General features: G+C 54.1%; 1 non-coding gene across 1 annotated transcript in view; it reads left to right on the plus strand.

Moving 5' to 3' along the window:
• Positions 1-22,850: 22,850 nt before the first annotated feature.
• Positions 22,851-24,142, plus strand: part of LOC143243480 (small subunit ribosomal RNA) — a 1,805-nt gene continuing 513 nt past the window's right edge. The window contains exon 1 of the ribosomal RNA XR_013024605.1: positions 22,851-24,142. This exon is cut by the window's right edge and continues 513 nt beyond it. This is a non-coding gene — a ribosomal RNA (small subunit ribosomal RNA).

Here is a 24,142-nt window from a genome sequence, read left to right on the forward strand (position 1 = left end):
GCGGCAGGACTGTCGATTCGACTACCGGCACCCGCCGCCTACCGAGGTTATCGTCGGCATTTCGATTACCGGCTCCCGCCGAGTTCCCGCAGTTTCTTTCTGCCCTTCGGACAGATAGGCGGTGGAACACGCTACGACGAGTTCGACGGTACTTCGGGTACCCACGCGGAACTCTCCCGCATAAGCTCTCGCCTTTACCGCACATAGAAAAGCCGTACTTTTGAGTAGTGATGGCATTAAATGTAGTTTCCTTCTATATATAGGGGACTGGTGAGGCTTGACTGGAATCGACGATGGACGTGGCGTAAGCGTTATCGGCATGTCAGCAGGCTGTTGGCGGCAGGACTGTCGATTCGACTACCGGCACCCGCCGCCTACCGAGGTTATCGTCGGCATTTCGATTACCGGCTCCCGCCGAGTTCCCGCAGTTTCTTTCTGCCCTTCGGACAGATTGGCGGTGGAACACGCTACGACGAGTTCGACGGTACTTCGGGTACCCACGCGGAACTCTCCCGCATAAGCTCTCGCCTTTACCGCACATAGAAAAGCCGTACTTTTGAGTAGTGATGGCATTAAATGTAGTTTCCTTCTATATATAGGGGACTGGTGAGCTTGACTGGAATCGACGATGGACGTGGCGTAAGCGTTATCGGCATGTCAGCAGGCTGTTGGCGGCAGGACTGTCGATTCGACTACCGGCACCCGCCGCCTACCGAGGTTATCGTCGGCATTTCGATTACCGGCTCCCGCCGAGTTCCCGCAGTTTCTTTCTGCCCTTCGGACAGATAGGCGGTGGAACACGCTACGACGAGTTCGACGGCACTTAGGGTAGCCACGCGGAACTCTCCCGCATAAGCTCTCGCCTTTACCGCACATAGAAAAGCCGTACTTTTGAGTAGTGATGGCATTAAATGTAGTTTCCTTCTATATATATAGGGGACTGGTGAGGCTTGACTGGAATCGACGATGGACGTGGCGTAAGCGTTATCGGCATGACACCAGTCTGTTGGCGGCAGGACTGTCGATTCGACTACCGGCACCCGCCGCCTACCGAGGTTATCGTCGGCATTTCGATTACCGGCTCCCGCCGAGTTCCCGCAGTTTCTTTCTGCCCTTCGGACAGATAGGCGGTGGAACACGCTACGACGAGTTCGACGGCACTTAGGGTAGCCACGCGGAACTCTCCCGCATAAGCTCTCGCCTTTACCGCACATAGAAAAGCCGTACTTTTGAGTAGTGATGGCATTAAATGTAGTTTCCTTCTATATATATAGGGGACTGGTGAGGCTTGACTGGAATCGACGATGGACGTGGCGTAAGCGTTATCGGCATGTCAGCAGGCTGTTGGCGGCAGGACTGTCGATTCGACTACCGGCACCCGCCGCCTACCGAGGTTATCGTCGGCATTTCGATTACCGGCTCCCGCCGAGTTCCCGCAGTTTCTTTCTGCCCTTCGGACAGATAGGCGGTGGAACACGCTACGACGAGTTCGACGGCACTTAGGGTAGCCACGCGGAACTCTCCCGCATAAGCTCTCGCCTTTACCGCACATAGAAAAGCCGTACTTTTGAGTAGTGATGGCATTAAATGTAGTTTCCTTCTATATATAGGGGACTGGTGAGGCTTGACTGGAATCGACGATGGACGTGGCGTAAGCGTTATCGGCATGTCAGCAGGCTGTTGGCGGCAGGACTGTCGATTCGACTACCGGCACCCGCCGCCTACCGAGGTTATCGTCGGCATTTCGATTACCGGCTCCCGCCGAGTTCCCGCAGTTTCTTTCTGCCCTTCGGACAGATTGGCCGTGGAACACGCTACGACGAGTTCGACGGTACTTCGGGTACCCACGCGGAACTCTCCCGCATAAGCTCTCGCCTTTACCGCACATAGAAAAGCCGTACTTTTGAGTAGTGATGGCATTAAATGTAGTTTCCTTCTATATATATAGGGGACTGGTGAGCTTGACTGGAATCGACGATGGACGTGGCGTAAGCGTTATCGGCATGTCAGCAGGCTGTTGGCGGCAGGACTGTCGATTCGACTACCGGCACCCGCCGCCTACCGAGGTTATCGTCGGCATTTCGATTACCGGCTCCCGCCGAGTTCCCGCAGTTTCTTTCTGCCCTTCGGACAGATTGGCGGTGGAACACGCTACGACGAGTTCGACGGTACTTCGGGTACCCACGCGGAACTCTCCCGCATAAGCTCTCGCCTTTACCGCACATAGAAAAGCCGTACTTTTGAGTAGTGATGGCATTAAATGTAGTTTCCTTCTATATATATAGGGGACTGGTGAGCTTGACTGGAATCGACGATGGACGTGGCGTAAGCGTTATCGGCATGTCAGCAGGCTGTTGGCGGCAGGACTGTCGATTCGACTACCGGCACCCGCCGCCTACCGAGGTTATCGTCGGCATTTCGATTACCGGCTCCCGCCGAGTTCCCGCAGTTTCTTTCTGCCCTTCGGACAGATTGGCGGTGGAACACGCTACGACGAGTTCGACGGTACTTCGGGTACCCACGCGGAACTCTCCCGCATAAGCTCTCGCCTTTTACCGCACATAGAAAAGCCGTACTTTTGAGTAGTGATGGCATTAAATGTAGTTTCCTTCTATATATAGGGGACTGGTGAGCTTGACTGGAATCGACGATGGACGTGGCGTAAGCGTTATCGGCATGTCAGCAGGCTGTTGGCGGCAGGACTGTCGATTCGACTACCGGCACCCGCCGCCTACCGAGGTTATCGTCGGCATTTCGATTACCGGCTCCCGCCGAGTTCCCGCAGTTTCTTTCTGCCCTTCGGACAGATAGGCGGTGGAACACGCTACGACGAGTTCGACGGTACTTCGGGTACCCACGCGGAACTCTCCCGCATAAGCTCTCGCCTTTACCGCACATAGAAAAGCCGTACTTTTGAGTAGTGATGGCATTAAATGTAGTTTCCTTCTATATATATAGGGGACTGGTGAGGCTTGACTGGAATCGACGATGGACGTGGCGTAAGCGTTATCGGCATGTCAGCAGGCTGTTGGCGGCAGGACTGTCGATTCGACTACCGGCACCCGCCGCCTACCGAGGTTATCGTCGGCATTTCGATTACCGGCTCCCGCCGAGTTCCCGCAGTTTCTTTCTGCCCTTCGGACAGATTGGCGGTGGAACACGCTACGACGAGTTCGACGGTACTTCGGGTACCCACGCGGAACTCTCCCGCATAAGCTCTCGCCTTTACCGCACATAGAAAAGCCGTACTTTTGAGTAGTGATGGCATTAAATGTAGTTTCCTTCTATATATATAGGGGACTGGTGAGGCTTGACTGGAATCGACGATGGACGTGGCGTAAGCGTTATCGGCATGTCAGCAGGCTGTTGGCGGCAGGACTGTCGATTCGACTACCGGCACCCGCCGCCTACCGAGGTTATCGTCGGCATTTCGATTACCGGCTCCCGCCGAGTTCCCGCAGTTTCTTTCTGCCCTTCGGACAGATTGGCTGTGGAACACGCTACGACGAGTTCGACGGTACTTCGGGTACCCACGCGGAACTCTCCCGCATAAGCTCTCGCCTTTTACCGCACATAGAAAAGCCGTACTTTTGAGTAGTGATGGCATTAAATGTAGTTTCCTTCTATATATAGGGGACTGGTGAGCTTGACTGGAATCGACGATGGACGTGGCGTAAGCGTTATCGGCATGTCAGCAGGCTGTTGGCGGCAGGACTGTCGATTCGACTACCGGCACCCGCCGCCTACCGAGGTTATCGTCGGCATTTCGATTACCGGCTCCCGCCGAGTTCCCGCAGTTTCTTTCTGCCCTTCGGACAGATTGGCCGTGGAACACGCTACGACGAGTTCGACGGTACTTCGGGTACCCACGCGGAACTCTCCCGCATAAGCTCTCGCCTTTACCGCACATAGAAAAGCCGTACTTTTGAGTAGTGATGGCATTAAATGTAGTTTCCTTCTATATATATAGGGGACTGGTGAGGCTTGACTGGAATCGACGATGGACGTGGCGTAAGCGTTATCGGCATGTCAGCAGGCTGTTGGCGGCAGGACTGTCGATTCGACTACCGGCACCCGCCGCCTACCGAGGTTATCGTCGGCATTTCGATTACCGGCTCCCGCCGAGTTCCCGCAGTTTCTTTCTGCCCTTCGGACAGATAGGCGGTGGAACACGCTACGACGAGTTCGACGGTACTTCGGGTACCCACGCGGAACTCTCCCGCATAAGCTCTCGCCTTTACCGCACATAGAAAAGCCGTACTTTTGAGTAGTGATGGCATTAAATGTAGTTTCCTTCTATATATATAGGGGACTGGTGAGGCTTGACTGGAATCGACGATGGACGTGGCGTAAGCGTTATCGGCATGTCAGCAGGCTGTTGGCGGCAGGACTGTCGATTCGACTACCGGCACCCGCCGCCTACCGAGGTTATCGTCGGCATTTCGATTACCGGCTCCCGCCGAGTTCCCGCAGTTTCTTTCTGCCCTTCGGACAGATAGGCGGTGGAACACGCTACGACGAGTTCGACGGTACTCGGGGTACCCACGCGGAACTCTCCCGCATAAGCTCTCGCCTTTACCGCACATAGAAAAGCCGTACTTTTGAGTAGTGATGGCATTAAATGTAGTTTCCTTCTATATATATAGGGGACTGGTGAGGCTTGACTGGAATCGACGATGGACGTGGCGTAAGCGTTATCGGCATGTCAGCAGGCTGTTGGCGGCAGGACTGTCGATTCGACTACCGGCACCCGCCGCCTACCGAGGTTATCGTCGGCATTTCGATTACCGGCTCCCGCCGAGTTCCCGCAGTTTCTTTCTGCCCTTCGGACAGATAGGCGGTGGAACACGCTACGACGAGTTCGACGGCACTTAGGGTAGCCACGCGGAACTCTCCCGCATAAGCTCTCGCCTTTACCGCACATAGAAAAGCCGTACTTTTGAGTAGTGATGGCATTAAATGTAGTTTCCTTCTATATATATAGGGACTGGTGAGGCTTGACTGGAATCGACGATGGACGTGGCGTAAGCGTTATCGGCATGTCAGCAGGCTGTTGGCGGCGGGACTGTCGATTCGACTACCGGCACCCGCCGCCTACCGAGGTTATCGTCGGCATTTCGATTACCGGCTCCCGCCGAGTTCCCGCAGTTTCTTTCTGCCCTTCGGACAGATTGGCGGTGGAACACGCTACGACGAGTTCGACGGTACTTCGGGTACCCACGCGGAACTCTCCCGCATAAGCTCTCGCCTTTACCGCACATAGAAAAGCCGTACTTTTGAGTAGTGATGGCATTAAATGTAGTTTCCTTCTATATATAGGGGACTGGTGAGCTTGACTGGAATCGACGATGGACGTGGCGTAAGCGTTATCGGCATGTCAGCAGGCTGTTGGCGGCAGGACTGTCGATTCGACTACCGGCACCCGCCGCCTACCGAGGTTATCGTCGGCATTTCGATTACCGGCTCCCGCCGAGTTCCCGCAGTTTCTTTCTGCCCTTCGGACAGATTGGCGTGGAACACGCTACGACGAGTTCGACGGTACTTCGGGTACCCACGCGGAACTCTCCCGCATAAGCTCTCGCCTTTACCGCACATAGAAAAGCCGTACTTTTGAGTAGTGATGGCATTAAATGTAGTTTCCTTCTATATATAGGGGACTGGTGAGCTTGACTGGAATCGACGATGGACGTGGCGTAAGCGTTATCGGCATGTCAGCAGGCTGTTGGCGGCAGGACTGTCGATTCGACTACCGGCACCCGCCGCCTACCGAGGTTATCGTCGGCATTTCGATTACCGGCTCCCGCCGAGTTCCCGCAGTTTCTTTCTGCCCTTCGGACAGATAGGCGGTGGAACACGCTACGACGAGTTCGACGGTACTTCGGGTACCCACGCGGAACTCTCCCGCATAAGCTCTCGCCTTTACCGCACATAGAAAAGCCGTACTTTTGAGTAGTGATGGCATTAAATGTAGTTTCCTTCTATATATAGGGGACTGGTGAGGCTTGACTGGAATCGACGATGGACGTGGCGTAAGCGTTATCGGCATGTCAGCAGGCTGTTGGCGGCAGGACTGTCGATTCGACTACCGGCACCCGCCGCCTACCGAGGTTATCGTCGGCATTTCGATTACCGGCTCCCGCCGAGTTCCCGCAGTTTCTTTCTGCCCTTCGGACAGATAGGCGGTGGAACACGCTACGACGAGTTCGACGGTACTTCGGGTACCCACGCGGAACTCTCCCGCATAAGCTCTCGCCTTTACCGCACATAGAAAAGCCGTACTTTTGAGTAGTGATGGCATTAAATGTAGTTTCCTTCTATATATATAGGGGACTGGTGAGGCTTGACTGGAATCGACGATGGACGTGGCGTAAGCGTTATCGGCATGTCAGCAGGCTGTTGGCGGCAGGACTGTCGATTCGACTACCGGCACCCGCCGCCTACCGAGGTTATCGTCGGCATTTCGATTACCGGCTCCCGCCGAGTTCCCGCAGTTTCTTTCTGCCCTTCGGACAGATAGGCGGTGGAACACGCTACGACGAGTTCGACGGTACTTCGGGTACCCACGCGGAACTCTCCCGCATAAGCTCTCGCCTTTACCGCACATAGAAAAGCCGTACTTTTGAGTAGTGATGGCATTAAATGTAGTTTCCTTCTATATATATAGGGGACTGGTGAGGCTTGACTGGAATCGACGATGGACGTGGCGTAAGCGTTATCGGCATGTCAGCAGGCTGTTGGCGGCAGGACTGTCGATTCGACTACCGGCACCCGCCGCCTACCGAGGTTATCGTCGGCATTTCGATTACCGGCTCCCGCCGAGTTCCCGCAGTTTCTTTCTGCCCTTCGGACAGATAGGCGGTGGAACACGCTACGACGAGTTCGACGGTACTTCGGGTACCCACGCGGAACTCTCCCGCATAAGCTCTCGCCTTTACCGCACATAGAAAAGCCGTACTTTTGAGTAGTGATGGCATTAAATGTAGTTTCCTTCTATATATAGGGGACTGGTGAGGCTTGACTGGAATCGACGATGGACGTGGCGTAAGCGTTATCGGCATGTCAGCAGGCTGTTGGCGGCAGGACTGTCGATTCGACTACCGGCACCCGCCGCCTACCGAGGTTATCGTCGGCATTTCGATTACCGGCTCCCGCCGAGTTCCCGCAGTTTCTTTCTGCCCTTCGGACAGATAGGCGGTGGAACACGCTACGACGAGTTCGACGGTACTTCGGGTACCCACGCGGAACTCTCCCGCATAAGCTCTCGCCTTTACCGCACATAGAAAAGCCGTACTTTTGAGTAGTGATGGCATTAAATGTAGTTTCCTTCTATATATATAGGGGACTGGTGAGGCTTGACTGGAATCGACGATGGACGTGGCGTAAGCGTTATCGGCATGTCAGCAGGCTGTTGGCGGCAGGACTGTCGATTCGACTACCGGCACCCGCCGCCTACCGAGGTTATCGTCGGCATTTCGATTACCGGCTCCCGCCGAGTTCCCGCAGTTTCTTTCTGCCCTTCGGACAGATAGGCGGTGGAACACGCTACGACGAGTTCGACGGCACTTAGGGTAGCCACGCGGAACTCTCCCGCATAAGCTCTCGCCTTTACCGCACATAGAAAAGCCGTACTTTTGAGTAGTGATGGCATTAAATGTAGTTTCCTTCTATATATAGGGGACTGGTGAGGCTTGACTGGAATCGACGATGGACGTGGCGTAAGCGTTATCGGCATGTCAGCAGGCTGTTGGCGGCAGGACTGTCGATTCGACTACCGGCACCCGCCGCCTACCGAGGTTATCGTCGGCATTTCGATTACCGGCTCCCGCCGAGTTCCCGCAGTTTCTTTCTGCCCTTCGGACAGATAGGCGGTGGAACACGCTACGACGAGTTCGACGGTACTTAGGGTAGCCACGCGGAACTCTCCCGCATAAGCTCTCGCCTTTACCGCACATAGAAAAGCCGTACTTTTGAGTAGTGATGGCATTAAATGTAGTTTCCTTCTATATATATAGGGGACTGGTGAGGCTTGACTGGAATCGACGATGGACGTGGCGTAAGCGTTATCGGCATGTCAGCAGGCTGTTGGCGGCAGGACTGTCGATTCGACTACCGGCACCCGCCGCCTACCGAGGTTATCGTCGGCATTTCGATTACCGGCTCCCGCCGAGTTCCCGCAGTTTCTTTCTGCCCTTCGGACAGATTGGCGGTGGAACACGCTACGACGAGTTCGACGGTACTTCGGGTACCCACGCGGAACTCTCCCGCATAAGCTCTCGCCTTTACCGCACATAGAAAAGCCGTACTTTTGAGTAGTGATGGCATTAAATGTAGTTTCCTTCTATATATAGGGGACTGGTGAGCTTGACTGGAATCGACGATGGACGTGGCGTAAGCGTTATCGGCATGTCAGCAGGCTGTTGGCGGCAGGACTGTCGATTCGACTACCGGCACCCGCCGCCTACCGAGGTTATCGTCGGCATTTCGATTACCGGCTCCCGCCGAGTTCCCGCAGTTTCTTTCTGCCCTTCGGACAGATTGGCCGTGGAACACGCTACGACGAGTTCGACGGTACTTCGGGTACCCACGCGGAACTCTCCCGCATAAGCTCTCGCCTTTACCGCACATAGAAAAGCCGTACTTTTGAGTAGTGATGGCATTAAATGTAGTTTCCTTCTATATATAGGGGACTGGTGAGGCTTGACTGGAATCGACGATGGACGTGGCGTAAGCGTTATCGGCATGTCAGCAGGCTGTTGGCGGCAGGACTGTCGATTCGACTACCGGCACCCGCCGCCTACCGAGGTTATCGTCGGCATTTCGATTACCGGCTCCCGCCGAGTTCCCGCAGTTTCTTTCTGCCCTTCGGACAGATAGGCGGTGGAACACGCTACGACGAGTTCGACGGTACTTCGGGTACCCACGCGGAACTCTCCCGCATAAGCTCTCGCCTTTACCGCACATAGAAAAGCCGTACTTTTGAGTAGTGATGGCATTAAATGTAGTTTCCTTCTATATATAGGGGACTGGTGAGGCTTGACTGGAATCGACGATGGACGTGGCGTAAGCGTTATCGGCATGACACCAGTCTGTTGGCGGCAGGACTGTCGATTCGACTACCGGCACCCGCCGCCTACCGAGGTTATCGTCGGCATTTCGATTACCGGCTCCCGCCGAGTTCCCGCAGTTTCTTTCTGCCCTTCGGACAGATAGGCGGTGGAACACGCTACGACGAGTTCGACGGCACTTAGGGTAGCCACGCGGAACTCTCCCGCATAAGCTCTCGCCTTTACCGCACATAGAAAAGCCGTACTTTTGAGTAGTGATGGCATTAAATGTAGTTTCCTTCTATATATAGGGGACTGGTGAGGCTTGACTGGAATCGACGATGGACGTGGCGTAAGCGTTATCGGCATGACACCAGTCTGTTGGCGGCAGGACTGTCGATTCGACTACCGGCACCCGCCGCCTACCGAGGTTATCGTCGGCATTTCGATTACCGGCTCCCGCCGAGTTCCCGCAGTTTCTTTCTGCCCTTCGGACAGATAGGCGGTGGAACACGCTACGACGAGTTCGACGGCACTTAGGGTAGCCACGCGGAACTCTCCCGCATAAGCTCTCGCCTTTACCGCACATAGAAAAGCCGTACTTTTGAGTAGTGATGGCATTAAATGTAGTTTCCTTCTATATATAGGGGACTGGTGAGGCTTGACTGGAATCGACGATGGACGTGGCGTAAGCGTTATCGGCATGTCAGCAGGCTGTTGGCGGCAGGACTGTCGATTCGACTACCGGCACCCGCCGCCTACCGAGGTTATCGTCGGCATTTCGATTACCGGCTCCCGCCGAGTTCCCGCAGTTTCTTTCTGCCCTTCGGACAGATTGGCCGTGGAACACGCTACGACGAGTTCGACGGTACTTCGGGTACCCACGCGGAACTCTCCCGCATAAGCTCTCGCCTTTACCGCACATAGAAAAGCCGTACTTTTGAGTAGTGATGGCATTAAATGTAGTTTCCTTCTATATATAGGGGACTGGTGAGCTTGACTGGAATCGACGATGGACGTAGCGTAAGCGTTATCGGCATGTCAGCAGGCTGTTGGCGGCAGGACTGTCGATTCGACTACCGGCACCCGCCGCCTACCGAGGTTATCGTCGGCATTTCGATTACCGGCTCCCGCCGAGTTCCCGCAGTTTCTTTCTGCCCTTCGGACAGATTGGCCGTGGAACACGCTACGACGAGTTCGACGGCACTTAGGGTACCCACGCGGAACTCTCCCGCATAAGCTCTCGCCTTTACCGCACATAGAAAAGCCGTACTTTTGAGTAGTGATGGCATTAAATGTAGTTTCCTTCTATATATAGGGGACTGGTGAGGCTTGACTGGAATCGACGATGGACGTAGCGTAAGCGTTATCGGCATGTCAGCAGGCTGTTGGCGGCAGGACTGTCGATTCGACTACCGGCACCCGCCGCCTACCGAGGTTATCGTCGGCATTTCGATTACCGGCTCCCGCCGAGTTCCCGCAGTTTCTTTCTGCCCTTCGGACAGATAGGCGGTGGAACACGCTACGACGAGTTCGACGGTACTTCGGGTACCCACGCGGAACTCTCCCGCATAAGCTCTCGCCTTTACCGCACATAGAAAAGCCGTACTTTTGAGTAGTGATGGCATTAAATGTAGTTTCCTTCTATATATAGGGGACTGGTGAGGCTTGACTGGAATCGACGATGGACGTGGCGTAAGCGTTATCGGCATGACACCAGTCTGTTGGCGGCAGGACTGTCGATTCGACTACCGGCACCCGCCGCCTACCGAGGTTATCGTCGGCATTTCGATTACCGGCTCCCGCCGAGTTCCCGCAGTTTCTTTCTGCCCTTCGGACAGATAGGCGGTGGAACACGCTACGACGAGTTCGACGGCACTTAGGGTAGCCACGCGGAACTCTCCCGCATAAGCTCTCGCCTTTACCGCACATAGAAAAGCCGTACTTTTGAGTAGTGATGGCATTAAATGTAGTTTCCTTCTATATATGTAGGGGACTGGTGAGGCTTGACTGGAATCGACGATGGACGTGGCGTAAGCGTTATCGGCATGACACCAGTCTGTTGGCGGCAGGACTGTCGATTCGACTACCGGCACCCGCCGCCTACCGAGGTTATCGTCGGCATTTCGATTACCGGCTCCCGCCGAGTTCCCGCAGTTTCTTTCTGCCCTTCGGACAGATAGGCGGTGGAACACGCTACGACGAGTTCGACGGCACTTAGGGTAGCCACGCGGAACTCTCCCGCATAAGCTCTCGCCTTTTACCGCACATAGAAAAGCCGTACTTTTGAGTAGTGATGGCATTAAATGTAGTTTCCTTCTATATATAGGGGACTGGTGAGGCTTGACTGGAATCGACGATGGACAGCCACGCGGAACTCTCCCGCATAAGCTCTCGCCTTTACCGCACATAGAAAAGCCGTACTTTTGAGTAGTGATGGCATTAAATGTAGTTTCCTTCTATATATAGGGGACTGGTGAGGCTTGACTGGAATCGACGATGGACGTGGCGTAAGCGTTATCGGCATGTCAGCAGGCTGTTGGCGGCAGGACTGTCGATTCGACTACCGGCACCCGCCGCCTACCGAGGTTATCGTCGGCATTTCGATTACCGGCTCCCGCCGAGTTCCCGCAGTTTCTTTCTGCCCTTCGGACAGATTGGCCGTGGAACACGCTACGACGAGTTCGACGGTACTTCGGGTACCCACGCGGAACTCTCCCGCATAAGCTCTCGCCTTTACCGCACATAGAAAAGCCGTACTTTTGAGTAGTGATGGCATTAAATGTAGTTTCCTTCTATATATAGGGGACTGGTGAGCTTGACTGGAATCGACGATGGACGTAGCGTAAGCGTTATCGGCATGTCAGCAGGCTGTTGGCGGCAGGACTGTCGATTCGACTACCGGCACCCGCCGCCTACCGAGGTTATCGTCGGCATTTCGATTACCGGCTCCCGCCGAGTTCCCGCAGTTTCTTTCTGCCCTTCGGACAGATTGGCCGTGGAACACGCTACGACGAGTTCGACGGCACTTAGGGTAGCCACGCGGAACTCTCCCGCATAAGCTCTCGCCTTTACCGCACATAGAAAAGCCGTACTTTTGAGTAGTGATGGCATTAAATGTAGTTTCCTTCTATATATATAGGGGACTGGTGAGGCTTGACTGGAATCGACGATGGACGTGGCGTAAGCGTTATCGGCATGACACCAGTCTGTTGGCGGCAGGACTGTCGATTCGACTACCGGCACCCGCCGCCTACCGAGGTTATCGTCGGCATTTCGATTACCGGCTCCCGCCGAGTTCCCGCAGTTTCTTTCTGCCCTTCGGACAGATAGGCGGTGGAACACGCTACGACGAGTTCGACGGCACTTAGGGTAGCCACGCGGAACTCTCCCGCATAAGCTCTCGCCTTTACCGCACATAGAAAAGCCGTACTTTTGAGTAGTGATGGCATTAAATGTAGTTTCCTTCTATATATAGGGGACTGGTGAGGCTTGACTGGAATCGACGATGGACGTGGCGTAAGCGTTATCGGCATGACACCAGTCTGTTGGCGGCAGGACTGTCGATTCGACTACCGGCACCCGCCGCCTACCGAGGTTATCGTCGGCATTTCGATTACCGGCTCCCGCCGAGTTCCCGCAGTTTCTTTCTGCCCTTCGGACAGATAGGCGGTGGAACACGCTACGACGAGTTCGACGGCACTTAGGGTAGCCACGCGGAACTCTCCCGCATAAGCTCTCGCCTTTACCGCACATAGAAAAGCCGTACTTTTGAGTAGTGATGGCATTAAATGTAGTTTCCTTCTATATATAGGGGACTGGTGAGGCTTGACTGGAATCGACGATGGACGTGGCGTAAGCGTTATCGGCATGTCAGCAGGCTGTTGGCGGCAGGACTGTCGATTCGACTACCGGCACCCGCCGCCTACCGAGGTTATCGTCGGCATTTCGATTACCGGCTCCCGCCGAGTTCCCGCAGTTTCTTTCTGCCCTTCGGACAGATTGGCCGTGGAACACGCTACGACGAGTTCGACGGTACTTCGGGTACCCACGCGGAACTCTCCCGCATAAGCTCTCGCCTTTACCGCACATAGAAAAGCCGTACTTTTGAGTAGTGATGGCATTAAATGTAGTTTCCTTCTATATATAGGGGACTGGTGAGCTTGACTGGAATCGACGATGGACGTAGCGTAAGCGTTATCGGCATGTCAGCAGGCTGTTGGCGGCAGGACTGTCGATTCGACTACCGGCACCCGCCGCCTACCGAGGTTATCGTCGGCATTTCGATTACCGGCTCCCGCCGAGTTCCCGCAGTTTCTTTCTGCCCTTCGGACAGATTGGCCGTGGAACACGCTACGACGAGTTCGACGGTACTTCGGGTACCCACGCGGAACTCTCCCGCATAAGCTCTCGCCTTTACCGCACATAGAAAAGCCGTACTTTTGAGTAGTGATGGCATTAAATGTAGTTTCCTTCTATATATAGGGGACTGGTGAGCTTGACTGGAATCGACGATGGACGTAGCGTAAGCGTTATCGGCATGTCAGCAGGCTGTTGGCGGCAGGACTGTCGATTCGACTACCGGCACCCGCCGCCTACCGAGGTTATCGTCGGCATTTCGATTACCTGCTCCCGCCGAGTTCCCGCAGTTTCTTTCTGCCCTTCGGACAGATAGGCGGTGGAACACGCTACGACGAGTTCGACGGCACTTAGGGTAGCCACGCGGAACTCTCCCGCATAAGCTCTCGCCTTTACCGCACATAGAAAAGCCGTACTTTTGAGTAGTGATGGCATTAAATGTAGTTTCCTTCTATATATAGGGGACTGGTGAGGCTTGACTGGAATCGACGATGGACGTGGCGTAAGCGTTATCGGCATGACACCAGTCTGTTGGCGGCAGGACTGTCGATTCGACTACCGGCACCCGCCGCCTATCGAGGTTATCGTCGGCATTTCGATTACCGGCTCCCGCCGAGTTCCCGCAGTTTCTTTCTGCCCTTCGGACAGATAGGCGGTGGAACACGCTACGACGAGTTCGACGGCACTTAGGGTAGCCACGCGGAACTCTCCCGCATAAGCTCTCGCCTTTACCGCACATAGAAAAGCCGTACTTTTGAGTAGTGATGGCATTAAATGTAGTTTCCTTCTATATATAGGGGACTGGTGAGGCTTGACTGGAATCGACGATGGACGTAGCGTAAGCGTTATCGGCATGTTAAAACGTTGCCGCCGACTAACCCCAATGGCCTCATTGCCTCTAGGAGAGATTCGCGATCGATCACGCGACGCGTCCGTTGGCGGGGTTGTGGAGGACGATGCGGACACTACCCGGTAGTTTTAGGACGTTACGTGTACCTTTTCGCTCAAAACTGAGGACCAATTTGACGCAACTCAGGGTTGCGATGCGGAACTTGCCCGCATAGGCTCTCGCCTTTTACCGCACTTTCAAAAGCCGTACTAATGGGTTCTGATGGCATTAAATGTAGTTTCCTTCTATATATAGGGAGCATAGTCTGTCTGAGACGGACTTCAAAGGGAGGACGGCTTTAAGAAATTTTCTCCCATATAGAGTGATGCCAAAGACGGCATGGATGTGAGGCGAGTTCGGTGAAATTTGGAAAGTGGGAGGAAATGGCAAAATCAGTTTGATAGTTAGAAACGTTGTTTTCAGCGTTCATTTTCACCACTTTTCACTCAAAACTGAGGACCAATTTGACGCAACTCAGGGTTGCGATGCGGAACTTGCCCGCATAGGCTCTCGCCGTTTACCGCACTTTCAAATGCCGTACTAATGGGTTCTGATGGCATTAAATGTAGTTTCCTTCTCTATATAGGGGGCATAGTCTGTCTGAGACGGACCTGAAAGGGAGTACGACTTTAAGAAATTTTCTCCCGTATAGAGTGATGCCAAAGACGGCATGGATGTGAGGAGAGTTCGGTGAAATTTGGAAAGTGGTAGGAAATGGCAAAATCAGTTTGATAGTTAGAAACGTTGTTTTCAGCGTTCATTTTCACCACTTTTCACTCAAAACTGAGGACCAATTTGACGCAACTCAGGGTTGCGATGCGGAACTTGCCCGCATAGGCTCTCGCCTTTTACCGCACTTTCAAAAGCCGTACTAATGGGTTCTGATGGCATTAAATGTAGTTTCCTTCTATATATAGGGAGCATAGTCTGTCTGAGACGGACTTCAAAGGGAGGACGGCTTTAAGAAATTTTCTCCCGTATAGTGTGATGCCAAAGACGGCATGGATGTGAGGCGAGTTCGGTGAAATTTGGAAAGTGGGAGGAAATGGCAAAATCAGTTTGATAGTTAGAAACGTTGTTTTCAGCGTTCATTTTCACCACTTTTCACTCAAAACTGAGGACCAATTTGACGCAACTCAGGGTTGCGATGCGGAACTTGCCCGCATAGGCTCTCGCCGTTTACCGCACTTTCAAATGCCGTACTAATGGGTTCTGATGGCATTAAATGTAGTTTCCTTCTCTATATAGGGGGCATAGTCTGTCTGAGACGGACCTGAAAGGGAGTACGACTTTAAGAAATTTTCTCCCGTATAGAGTGATGCCAAAGACGGCATGGATGTGAGGAGAGTTCGGTGAAATTTGGAAAGTGGGAGGAAATGGCAAAATCAGTTTGATAGTTAGAAACGTTGTTTTCAGCGTTCATTTTCACCACTTTTCACTCAAAACTGAGGACCAATTTGACGCAACTCAGGGTTGCGATGCGGAACTTGCCCGCATAGGTTCTCGCCTTTACCGCACTTTGAAATGCCGTACTAATGGGTTCTGATGGCATTAAATGTAGTTTCCTTCTCTATATAGGGGCATAGTCTGTCTGAGACGGACCTGAAAGGGAGTACGACTTTAAGAAATTTTCTCCCGTATAGAGTGATGCCAAAGACGGCATGGATGTGAGGAGAGTTCGGTGAAATTTGGAAAGTGGGAGGAAATGGCAAAATCAGTTTGATAGTTAGAAACGTTGTTTTCAGCGTTCATTTTCACCACTTTTCACTCAAAACTGAGGACCAATTTGACGCAACTCAGGGTAGCGATGCGGAACTATTCCGCTTGGTCCCTTGCCTTTACCGCACTTTGAAATGCCGTACTAATGGGTTCTGATGGCATTAAATTTAGTTTCCTTCTCTATATAGGGGCATAGTCTGTCTGAGACAGGATTGTAACATTGTGTTAAGCCTCCTCTCACCTTTTAACCCGGCGTGCCCGGGACCTGTGGGCTGGTCACGGCCCGTTTCCACACAGGTGGTGAGTACTAGCGAAAACGACTGCCGATAGTGTTAAGAAATGGCCGAACAAAGAATGTAAGAGGCCGAGAGATATTGAATGAACGAACGTAATGGTGGATTGAAACAATATATTGGAGCGAAAAGAATGTTGCGAGAAGTGATGGTTTTAAGAACACTGTGCGGCGTTTTCCTAGTAAGTTTGTCGTTCTACCCGTCTCGGTGGATTCGGCACCACCTGTAACGGTGGTTTTTGACGTGCCTCGGTGGAAGAGGTTACTGTCGTAAAATATATGGGTAGCTGTTTCCCGTTCCCTCTCGGTCCGTGCGGGGATAAAAGCAGTACGTGCGTTCGACCGCACGCCTACGAGTTAATCCGAGCGATTAGCCGGTCTCAGTCAGAGACACACGGGATGCTGGACCCGCAGCGTGCTCTGCACGAGTCGTTGAATTTCAGCTTGTCAAACCAAGGGTCCGAGCGGCCCTTCCCTTTCACGGGGCATGTTATTTACGGTGACTGTTTCCCTTTCTCTCTCGTTCCGAGCGGGGATAAAAGCAGTACGTGCGTTCGACCGCACCCCTACGTGTTAATCAGAGCGATTAGCCGGTCTCAGTCAGAGACACACGGGATGCTGGACCCGCAGCGTGCTCTGCACCAGCCGTTGAATTTCAGCATGTCAAACCAAGGGTCCGAGCGGCTCTTCCCTTTCACGGGGCAAGTCAATAACGGTGACTGTTTCCCTTTCCCTCTCGGTCCGAGCGGGGATAAAAGCAGTACGTGCGTTCGACCGCACCCCTACGTGTTAATCCGAGCGATTAGCCGGTCTCAGTCAGAGACACACGGGATGCTGGACCCGCAGCGTGCTCTGCACCAGCCGTTGAATTTCAGCATGTCAAACCAAGGGTCCGAGCGGCTCTTCCCTTTCACGGGGCAAGTCAATAACGGTGACTGTTTCCCTTTCCCTCTCGGTCCGAGCGGGGATAAAAGCAGTACGTGCGTTCGACCGCACCCCTACGTGTTAATCCGAGCGATTAGCCGGTCTCAGTCAGAGACACACGGGATGCTGGACCCGCAGCGTGCTCTGCACGAGCCGTTGAATTTCAGCATGTCAAACCAAGGGTCCGAGCGGCTCTTCCCTTTCACGGGGCAAGTCAATAACGGTGACTGTTTCCCTTTCCCTCTCGGTCCGAGCGGGGATAAAAGCAGTACGTGCGTTCGACCGCACGCCTACGAGTTAATCCGAGCGATTAGCCGGTCTCAGTCAGAGACTCACGGGATGCTGGACCCGCAGCGTGCTCTGCACGAGTCGTTGAATTTCAGCTTGTCAAACCAAGGGTCCGAGCGGCCCTTCCCTTTCACGGGGCATGTTATTTACGGTGACTGTTTCCCTTTCCCTCTCGTTCCGAGCGGGGATAAAAGCAGTACGTGCGTTCGACCGCACGCCTACGAGTTAATCCGAGCGATTAGCCGGTCTCAGTCAGAGACACACGGGATGCTGGACCCGCAGCGTGCTCTGCACGAGCCGTTGAATTTCAGCATGTCAAACCATGGGTCCGAGCGGCTCTTCCCTTTCACGGGGCACGTCAATATCGGTGACTGTTTCCCTTTCCCTCTCGGTCCGAGCGGGGATAAAAGCAGTACGTGCGTTCGACCGCACGCCTACGAGTTAATCCGAGCGATTAGCCGGTCTCAGTCAGAGACACACGGGATGCTGGACCCGCAGCGTGCTCTGCACGAGTCGTTGAATTTCAGCTTGTCAAACCAAGGGTCCGAGCGGCCCTTCCCTTTCACGGGGCATGTTATTTACGGTGACTGTTTCCCTTTCCCTCTCGGTCCGAGCGGGGATAAAAGGAGTACGTGCGTTCGACCGCACGGCTACGAGTTAATCCGAGCGATTAGCCAGTCTCATTAAGAGACACACGGGATGCTGGACCCGCAGCGTGCTCTGCACGAGCCGTTGAATTTCAGCATGTCAAACCAAGGGTCCGAGCGGCTCTTCCCTTTCACGGGGCACGTGAACAACGGTGACTGTTTCCCTTTCCCTCTCTGTCCGAGCGGGGATAAAAGCAGTACGTGCGTTCGACCGCACGCCTACGAGTTAATCCGAGCGATTAGCCGGTCTCAGTCAGAGACACACGGGATGCTGGACCCGCAGCGTGCTCTGCACGAGCCGTTGAATTTCAGCTTGTCAAACCAAGGGTCCGAGCGGCCCTTCCCTTTCACGGGGCACGTCAATAACGGTGACTGTTTCCCTTTCCCTCTCGGTCCGAGCGGGGATAAAAGCAGTACGTGCGTTCGACCGCACGCCTACGAGTTAATCCGAGCGATTAGCCGGTCTCAGTCAGAGACACACGGGATGCTGGACCCGCAGCGTGCTCTGCACGAGTCGTTGAATTTCAGCTTGTCAAACCAAGGGTCCGAGCGGCCCTTCCCTTTCACGGGGCATGTTATTTACGGTGACTGTTTCCCTTTCCCTCTCGTTCCGAGCGGGGATAAAAGCAGTACGTGCGTTAGACCGCACGCCTACGAGTTAATCCGAGCGATTAGCCGGTCTCAGTCAGAGACACACGGGATGCTGGACCCGCAGCGTGCTCTGCACGAGCCGTTGAATTTCAGCATGTCAAACCAAGGGTCCGAGCGGCTCTTCCCTTTCACGGGGCAAGTCAATAACGGTGACTGTTTCCCTTTCCCTCTCGGTCCGAGCGGGGATAAAAGCAGTACGTGCGTTCGACCGCACGCCTACGAGTTAATCCGAGCGATTAGCCGGTCTCAGTCAGAGACTCACGGGATGCTGGACCCGCAGCGTGCTCTGCACGAGTCGTTGAATTTCAGCTTGTCAAACCAAGGGTCCGAGCGGCCCTTCCCTTTCACGGGGCATGTTATTTACGGTGACTGTTTCCCTTTCCTCTCGGTCCGAGCGGGGATAAAAGCAGTACGTGCGTTCGACCGCACGCCTACGAGTTAATCCGAGCGATTAGCCGGTCTCAGTCAGAGACACACGGGATGCTGGACCCGCAGCGTGCTCTGCACGAGCCGTTGAATTTCAGCATGTCAAACCAAGGGTCCGAGCGGCTCTTCCCTTTCACGGGGCACGTCAATAACGGTGACTGTTTCCCTTTCCCTCTCGGTCCGAGCGGGGATAAAAGCAGTACGTGCGTTCGACCGCACGCCTACGAGTTAATCCGAGCGATTAGCCGGTCTCAGTCAGAGACACACGGGATGCTGGACCCGCAGCGTGCTCTGCACGAGTCGTTGAATTTCAGCTTGTCAAACCAAGGGTCCGAGCGGCCCTTCCCTTTCACGGGGCATGTTATTTACGGTGACTGTTTCCCTTTCCCTCTCGGTCCGAGCGGGGATAAAAGCAGTACGTGCGTTCGACCGCACGCCTACGAGTTAATCCGAGCGATTAGCCGGTCTCAGTCAGAGACACACGGGATGCTGGACCCGCAGCGTGCTCTGCACGAGCCGTTGAATTTCAGCATGTCAAACCAAGGGTCCGAGCGGCTCTTCCCTTTCACGGGGCACGTGAACAACGGTGACTGTTTCCCTTTCCCTCTCGGTCCGAGCGGGGATAAAAGCAGTACGTGCGTTCGACCGCACCCCTACGAGTTAATCCGAGCGATTAGCCGGTCTCAGTCAGAGACACACGGGATGCTGGACCCGCAGCGTGCTCTGCACGAGTCGTTGAATTTCAGCATGTCAAACCAAGGGTCCGAGCGGCTCTTCCCTTTCACGGGGCACGTGAACAACGGTGACTGTTTCCCTTTCCCTCTCGGTCCGAGCGGGGATAAAGCAGTACGTGCGTTCGACCGCACGCCTACGAGTTAATCCGAGCGATTAGCCGGTCTCAGTCAGAGACACACGGGATGCTGGACCCGCAGCGTGCTCTGCACGAGTCGTTGAATTTCAGCTTGTCAAACCAAGGGTCCGAGCGGCCCTTCCCTTTCACGGGGCATGTTATTTACGGTGACTGTTTCCCTTTCCCTCTCGGTCCGAGCGGGGATAAAAGCAGTACGTGCGTTCGACCGCACGCCTACGAGTTAATCCGAGCGATTAGCCGGTCTCAGTCAGAGACACACGGGATGCTGGACCCGCAGCGTGCTCTGCACGAGCCGTTGAATTTCAGCTTGTCAAACCAAGGGTCCGAGCGGCCCTTCCCTTTCACGGGGCACGTCAATAACGGTGACTGTTTCCCTTTCCCTCTCGGTCCGAGCGGGGATAAAGCAGTACGTGCGTTCGACCGCACGCCTACGAGTTAATCCGAGCGATTAGCCGGTCTCAGTCAGAGACACACGGGATGCTGGACCCGCAGCGTGCTCTGCACGAGTCGTTGAATTTCAGCTTGTCAAACCAAGGGTCCGAGCGGCCCTTCCCTTTCACGGGGCATGTTATTTACGGTGACTGTTTCCCTTTCCCTCTCGTTCCGAGCGGGGATAAAGCAGTACGTGCGTTCGACCGCACGCCTACGAGTTAATCCGAGCGATTAGCCGGTCTCAGTCAGAGACACACGGGATGCTGGACCCGCAGCGTGCTCTGCACGAGCCGTTGAATTTCAGCATGTCAAACCAAGGGTCCGAGCGGCTCTTCCCTTTCACGGGGCAAGTCAATAACGGTGACTGTTTCCCTTTCCCTCTCGGTCCGAGCGGGGATAAAAGCAGTACGTGCGTTCGACCGCACGCCTACGAGTTAATCCGAGCGATTAGCCGGTCTCAGTCAGAGACACACGGGATGCTGGACCCGCAGCGTGCTCTGCACGAGTCGTTGAATTTCAGCTTGTCAAACCAAGGGTCCGAGCGGCCCTTCCCTTTCACGGGGCATGTTATTTACGGTGACTGTTTCCCTTTCCCTCTCGTTCCGAGCGGGGATAAAAGCAGTACGTGCGTTCGACCGCACGCCTACGAGTTAATCCGAGCGATTAGCCGGTCTCAGTCAGAGACACACGGGATGCTGGACCCGCAGCGTGCTCTGCACGAGCCGTTGAATTTCAGCATGTCAAACCAAGGGTCCGAGCGGCTCTTCCCTTTCACGGGGCACGTCAATATCGGTGACTGTTTCCCTTTCCCTCTCGGTCCGAGCGGGGATAAAAGCAGTACGTGCGTTCGACCGCACGCCTACGAGTTAATCCGAGCGATTAGCCGGTCTCAGTCAGAGACACACGGGATGCTGGACCCGCAGCGTGCTCTGCACGAGTCGTTGAATTTCAGCTTGTCAAACCAAGGGTCCGAGCGGCCCTTCCCTTTCACGGGGCATGTTATTTACGGTGACTGTTTCCCTTTCCCTCTCGGTCCGAGCGGGGATAAAAGCAGTACGTGCGTTCGACCGCACGGCTACGAGTTAATCCGAGCGATTAGCCGGTCTCATTAAGAGACACACGGGATGCTGGACCCGCAGCGTGCTCTGCACGAGCCGTTGAATTTCAGCATGTCAAACCAAGGGTCCGAGCGGCTCTTCCCTTTCACGGGGCACGTGAACAACGGTGACTGTTTCCCTTTCCCTCTCTGTCCGTGTGGGGATAAAAGCAGTACGTGCGTTCGACTGCACCCCTACGAGTTAATCCGAGCGATTAGCCGGTCTCAGTCAGAGACACACGGGATGCTGGACCCGCAGCGTGCTCTGCACGAGTCGTTGAATTTCAGCATGTCAAACCAAGGGTCCGAGCGGCTCTTCCCTTTCACGGGGCACGTGAACAACGGTGACTGTTTCCCTATCCCTCTCGGTCCGAGCGGGGATAAAAGCAGTACGTGCGTTCGACCGCACGCCTACGAGTTAATCCGAGCGATTAGCCGGTCTCAGTCAGAGACACACGGGATGCTGGACCCGCAGCGTGCTCTGCACGAGTCGTTGAATTTCAGCTTGTCAAACCAAGGGTCCGAGCGGCCCTTCCCTTTCACGGGGAATGTTATTTACGGTGAATGTTTCCCTTTCCCTCTCGGTCCGAGCGGGGATAAAAGCAGTACGTGCGTTCGACCGCACGCCTACGAGTTAATCCGAGCGATTAGCCGGTCTCAGTCAGAGACACAAGGGATGCTGGACCCGCAGCGTGCTCTGCACGAGCCGTTGAATTTCAGCTTGTCAAACCAAGGGTCCGAGCGGCCCTTCCCTTTCACGGGGCACGTCAATAACGGTGACTGTTTCCCTTTCCCTCTCGGTCCGAGCGGGGATAAAGCAGTACGTGCGTTCGACCGCACGCGTACGAGTTAATCCGAGCGATTAACGATTGTCTTTGTTACGAAAGACGTTCTGTTCCCACTGCTGATGCGACGAGTTTCGGGTAACCATGCCGAGACATCGGAATATGCATCATTTTCGATATAGCTTAGTGTGGGTTGAGCTGTCCTCCGAAGGTCGGTTCTTCCTGATACGCCCTAGTTTGTTTCGTTTTATCGGAACTGTTGTTTTGGAGAACTCGTACTCTAGAGTGTGTAAGAGGTCTGTCTCGTGATTGGTGACACGAAGTAGACAGAGAACGGCAGGCGTGTATCTAGCCACGCGTCTGCCGATTCGAGAGTGGTGTTTCTACTCGCCGTTGGAGCGGGTGGCTTGCACCGAACGAGAAAAGATACCTGGTTGATCCTGCCAGTAGTCATATGCTTGTCTCAAAGATTAAGCCATGCATGTCTAAGTACATGCCGAAATAAGGTGAAACCGCGAATGGCTCATTATCCAGCCGTTGTTCCTTAGATCGTACTTTCCTACTTGGATAACTGTGGTAATTCTAGAGCTAATACATGCAACAAAGCTCCGACCTCACGGGACGAGCGCATTTATTAGACCAAGACCAATCGGACCTCGGTCCGCAAATGATGGTGACTCTGGATAACTTTTGGCTGATCGCACGGTCTAGCACCGGCGACGCATCTTTCAAGTGTCTGCCTTATCAACTGTCGATGGTAGGTTATGCGCCTACCATGGTCGTAACGGGTAACGGGGAATCAGGGTTCGATTCCGGAGAGGGAGCCTGAGAAACGGCTACCACATCCAAGGAAGGCAGCAGGCGCGCAAATTACCCACTCCCAGAACGGGGAGGTAGTGACGAAAAATAACGATACGGGACTCTATCGAGGCCCCGTAATTGGAATGAGTACACTCTAAATCCTTTAACGAGGATCTATTGGAGGGCAAGTCTGGTGCCAGCAGCCGCGGTAATTCCAGCTCCAATAGCGTATATTAAAGTTGTTGCGGTTAAAAAGCTCGTAGTTGGATCTCAGTTCTAGACAGGGGGTCCGCTTTGGCGGTTACTTCCTGGCCTAAACATCCTGCCGGTTTTCCCTCGGTGCCCTTGATTGAGTGTCTTGGGTGGCCGGCAAGTTTACTTTGAAAAATTAGAGTGCTCAAAGCAGGCGAAACGCCTGAATAATGGTGCATGGAATAATGGAATAGGACCTCGGTTCTATTTTGTTGGTTTTCGGAACACGAGGTAATGATTAAGAGGGACAGACGGGGCATTCGTATTGCGACGCTAGAGGTGAAATTCTTGGACCGTCGCAAGACGAACTACTGCGAAAGCATTTGCCAAGAATGTTTTCATTAATCAAGAACGAAAGTTAGAGGTTCGAAGGCGATCAGATACCGCCCTAGTTCTAACCATAAACGATGCCAACCAGCGATCCGCCTGAGTTCCTCAAACGACTCGGCGGGCAGCTTCCGGGAAACCAAAGTGTTTGGGTTCCGGGGGAAGTATGGTTGCAAAGCTGAAACTTAAAGGAATTGACGGAAGGGCACCACCAGGAGTGGAGCCTGCGGCTTAATTTGACTCAACACGGGAAACTCACCCGGCCCGGACACTGGAAGGATTGACAGATTAAGAGCTCTTTCTTGATTCAGTGGGTGGTGGTGCATGGCCGTTCTTAGT

This window comes from Tachypleus tridentatus, unplaced genomic scaffold (genome assembly GCF_004210375.1).
Source record: "Tachypleus tridentatus isolate NWPU-2018 unplaced genomic scaffold, ASM421037v1 Hic_cluster_2, whole genome shotgun sequence".
NCBI lineage: Eukaryota > Metazoa > Arthropoda > Merostomata > Xiphosura > Limulidae > Tachypleus > Tachypleus tridentatus.